Genomic DNA, 5,331 nt, shown 5'->3' with positions numbered 1-5,331 from the left:
AACAATGAACTACAGACAACGGAACGAACAGATAGGAAAACAGAAAGCCACTTGGGATTATTCATCAGCTGTCTCTATTCTAACTAGACGTTTCGAAGATAAGGCAGAACGTACTCTAGAATAGTCTCTTCCTGAGTAGTGGATCAACCCACTAAACAGAGGATTCCAAGGTGGCAAACGTAAACCAAGACAGGAAAAATTCGACAAAAATTAATCAAAGGACATACTAAATAGGTCTACCTGCTTGAAATAACAGTCAAAACGCGTTATTAAATCGCCAAAAATACACTGGTGGTAAGTACAGAAATCAAACGAAGGAAAATTCGGTTAAGACAATCTACTTACATACATTTAAATATTTGGATTCACGTGGACTAGTTTCTGCATTGGCAAAATAAGCCTTAGCTTCTTCAGCACGCATTACCAAGATAAGATATTCCCAGCCTATCCTATTCGTTTGAGTTCTGTAGTTATTATCAGTGTATTTTGGGCGATTTAATAACGAGTTTTGACTGTTATTTCAAGCAGGTAGACATACTTATTATGTCCTTTGATTTATTTTTATCCCTCTGCTATTTAATGCTAGGTTTTGGCCTGCTGTCGCCTGTATCATTGATGCTGTTATTATCATTCTTAAAATAGTTACATTGGATAATAATAGACTTAATGATAACTTCGTAAATTAATTTTAATAAATTATTTTTCTCGTAAATCTATATCGATATTATTTTACACTGGTAAGCTGCTGTGAGTTCGGCGCAAAATGAACCAGTAACGGCACAGACTTCAGAAGGATAGGTTGGGAATCTCTTGTCTTGGTAATGCGTGCTGAAGAAGCTAAGGCTTATTTTGTCAATGCAGAAACTAGTTCACGTGAATCAAGATACTTAAATGTATGTAAGTAAATTGTCTTAACCGAATTTGCCTTCGTTTCATTTCTGTAGTTATCCCTAGTTTATTTTTGGCGATTTAATAACGAGTTTTGACTGTTATTTCAAGCAGGTTGACATACTTAGTATGTCCTTTGATTAATTTTAATCACTCGGCTATTTAATGGTACTTTTTGGTCTGCTGTCAGCTGTATCATTGATTCTTTTATTATCATTCTTAAAATAGTTACATTGGATAATAATAGAATTAATGATAGCTTCGTAAATTAATATATATATATATATATGTGTGTGTGTGTGTGTGTGTGTGTGTGTGTGTGTGTGTGTGTGTGCGTGTGTGTGTGTGTGTGTGTGTGTGTGTGTGTGTGTTTAGAACAATGAAGAAATAAGTGCTATAGATATCCATTTTATACGCCTCAACTGATTAGGGCTCTTATAGACCTTCAGGAATACCCCGACCAAGCAGAAAACTACTTTATGCATAGACTTTATACATGTTCCAGACTCCCAGACTTCTTATGAATCATTTTACATCTGCTTTTTCATCCTATTCACTCTGACTTCGGAAGTACATTTATGGACTTACACTTTTTATATATTTTCATTTATGAATTGTTATGTGTTTGTAAATATTTATATGTGCATGAATTTTTATACATTTATAAATTTTTGTGTATATGTATTTATTTATAAATTCTTAAAAAAATTTTATATGTCATATAGATGAATGCATCTATGTATGTACTTTGTATTCCATGGAGAATTTCGTTATCATAGATTGAGTGAATATATACATCGGCCTTTGAATGTTTTTCTCCTCTCTTTAATTATATATATATATATATATATATATATATATATATATATATATATATATATATATATATATATATTATTATTATTATTATTATTATTATTATTATTATTATTATTATTATTATTATTATTATTGTTGTTGTTGTTGTTGTTGTTGTTGTTGTTACTATTATTATTATTTATATTACTATGATTGCACCACACGCATTCTTTTCCAAGTTTTATCTTAATAAATGCGACTCTCTATTCTTCCTATTACACTTTCGTTTTTTTCTCTGTTCCTTTCTCTTATTCTTTCACCTCATCTTCTCCCACTATTCTATCATTTTACTCTTTCGTTTTCTCTTATTCTTATACCTCCCTTTCTCCCCTCTTGATTCGGCTGATTCCGGACTTAATTCTCTCTCAGTATATACATATATACGACGAGCTCCTTTCAGTTTCAGCCTACCAAATCCACTCACAAAGCTGTGCTCGGCTAAAGACTCTAGTAGAGGACACTCGCCCAAGGTACCATGTAGTGCGGCTAAACCCAGAACCATGTCGTTGGGAAGGAAGCTTCTTAGCCAATTCTACTCCAAACTCTTCAAGGCAGCCCGCAGAATGGCCACACTCAAATAACTGAAACATCACAAAGATACAAGACAGTAATGAATTATGTTCTGTAAAGGATTGGAAATTTGGGATAGATTCTTACAATTAAATATTATGTTGTCTCTTATCCCTGCATTAATGTTGTGTATATTATTTCTTTTATATATTTTAATGATGACTACATTAAGTATATTGTAACTGTGTATAACGTTCTTTTACAAGTGTTTAATTCCGCTGAGAAATCGATTTCAGTAAAGTTTTTTCTGTTTGTTATCTTTTGATTTCTTTTTTCTTTCTTTTTTATGTAATGTTAGTATTTCACACTTTCTCATATACATTATTGTACGTCTTTATGACTAGGTTGAATCTTGACTCAAATGCCGGTAAAATGGCAGAGCATATGTTCTGATTTCAAACACTGCAAAAGAAATTTTCCCTTCTATACTTCGTTTCGGTTTCGATAAAATAAGTTAGTACTGAATGTCAACAACATCAACTAACCCAGTTCCCTCAAAATTACTGTTTGTATTTAAATCAGAAAAAAAATAATTGTTACTGTGGCAAGCATTGTGTAATGTGTACTTTTATTGTAACTATCGAAATTAGTCATTGAGTTGAAGCGGGATTTTTCTCGATGTTTTTTTTCCACTTGAATAAGTGGCTTCAACTTACATTCCATCTCTCAGCAACCATAATATGTATAAGAAATAGAAATACATTGAAAATATATCATAGACTGGTGGCACATCTAAAAACAAATATCATAATTTCTGTAACTCTGTTAAACTTATGTGTAAGTAGATAAGAAAAGCATGTAATCTCAGTGATTTACTGAGAGTAGACGTATTTTTATCTACATACTCAATAAGGAGGGTTTATGTGAATGAGTGTGTGTGTGTGTGTGTGAGAGTATCTATATACATTTATATATATATATATATATATATATATATCGGGTTCAGTCCCACTGCGTGGCACCTTGGGCAAGTGTCTTCTACTATAGCCTCGGGCCGACCAAAGCCTTGTGAGTGGATTTGGTAGACGGAAACTGAAAGAAGTCCGTCGTATATATGTATATATGTATGTGTGTGTATGTGTCTGTGTTTGTCCCCCCAACATCGCTTGACAACCGATGCTGGTGTGTTTACGTCCCCGTAACTTAGCGGTTCGGCAAAAAAAAACCGATAGAATAGTACTAGGCTTCCAAAGAATAAGTCCTGGGGTCGATTTTCTCGACTAAAGGCGGTGCTCCAGCATGGCCGCAGTCAAATGACTGAAACAAGTAAGAGAGTAAAAGATATATATATATATATAGATCGTTGACCAAGGACTATTCAATTTTTTTTCTCCATGTTTTTCTCCTTGTTTTCTCCGTGTTTTTCTCCTTGTTTTCTCCGTATTCTTTCTGTTGAAGAGCGTAACTCGAAACGTTAAAGACTTTCTGTATTCCCGAGCGTCAAACTAATACATCCTTTTGTTGTTCACACCACCTGTCCTCGTCTGTTGTTGTTGTTTTTTTCGTACATTCTCCCCTATATATATATACTCACACACATATATATGGTCCATATCAACGTATATATTTTCATCCATATGCGTTAACTACAGCGTTACAACGGTATAGCTCTTATTTCAAGCAATGTAGGTGTTTCCTAATACCCTAGTCAACTTTAGTGACATTTGTAATTCTCCTTTTTGGTGAAACATTGCAAACTGCAGTTTATTGTGTGTGTGTGTGTGTGTGTGTGTGTGTGTGTGTGTGTGTGTGTGTGTGTGTGTGTGTGTGTGTGTGTGTGTGTTAAAGTTTGATCGTAATTTAGCATATAATTTACTTATTCCAATTTATTATTGATACCGTTATAATGTACATTGGTTTATATGTGTCTTTAGTGTAGTTTTATTAGAGTTAGTGCTTAATCCTGCTTATATATATATTTTAATAATGTGTTTATTAAGCTTTTGCTTGTATATTATATTACGGAAGAGAGTAGGGATTATAATTTTTGTATGACTTAATCGAGTTGTCGCTGCTTAGTTACGTATTTCGGAGTGGTTGTAATTATTGAATTTATTTGTCGATACGGTTGTACATAAGGTAAATGTGTTTGAAAGTTGTGGTTTCTTTGGTTTGTTTGTATTTTAGTGCTGTTGACACCACCGGATTGAATGGTACTGTCAAGTTGTCGAAACCATACTGATATCCGTAGGGCAGCTGATGCTGGAGGTATGTTGGATTGTTGGTATGGCTGTAGAATAGTATTATAACACATCTTTTTGGTATATGTGTGTGTGTGTGTGTGTGTGTGTGTGTGTGTGTGTGTGTGTGTTTGTGTGTGTGTGTGTGTGTGTATAAATCAAAAAGCGGAACAAGTGCCCAGCAGACAGCAATAAAACCTGCAGATAGAGAAGCGATACGAAGATGGACAGGGCAAAACAAGGATGGGCCATGCGTGGCCTTCTCTCCTCAACCAACTTGTCAGATTATCCTTACAGTTACGGCCAGTTACACATGAGAGTGTTCAAATCTGGCTAGCCTCAACAGTTTAAGCATAGAGCTTAAAATGTTTTGGAAGAAAGCAAGAACAAAGGCAACAAAAAAGAACCGGAAAGGCGAGGAAATTTTACTCATTTACAAATACAAACAAGAAAATAACAACAGGTATGTTTCTACTAATAGAGACGAATCAAGTTGAGCTGAAGTGTGTGTGAAGTAAAAGCTTTGAGACAGGAACATAGATGAACATAAGAGATAAAAGTCAGGAAACAGGAAGAAGAGATTCTTCGTGTCTGGCAGTCGAGCCAAGAAAGAACGATCATGCTTGGCCGAACACCGGTCACGTGGAAGGAAATAAGATAGGTAGGAAGGAGAGGGAATGAAGAACTAGGGGGAGAAGGAGAAAGAGAAAAACACTAAAGGGACATAGAGAAGGTCCAAGGGAGATGAACGATGAAAAATAGGTAGATTAAAGAAAGAGAAGGCCAAGAAATGTAAAAGAGTGGGAGTGAGAAAAAGAAAGGAGGAAAGAAAGAA

This window comes from Octopus bimaculoides, chromosome 1, assembly GCF_046866305.1.
Source record: "Octopus bimaculoides isolate indiv1 chromosome 1, ASM4686630v1, whole genome shotgun sequence".
Classification (NCBI taxonomy): domain Eukaryota; kingdom Metazoa; phylum Mollusca; class Cephalopoda; order Octopoda; family Octopodidae; genus Octopus; species Octopus bimaculoides.
The sequence above is the reverse complement of the archived record's forward strand: the minus strand, read 5'-3'. Positions refer to the sequence as shown.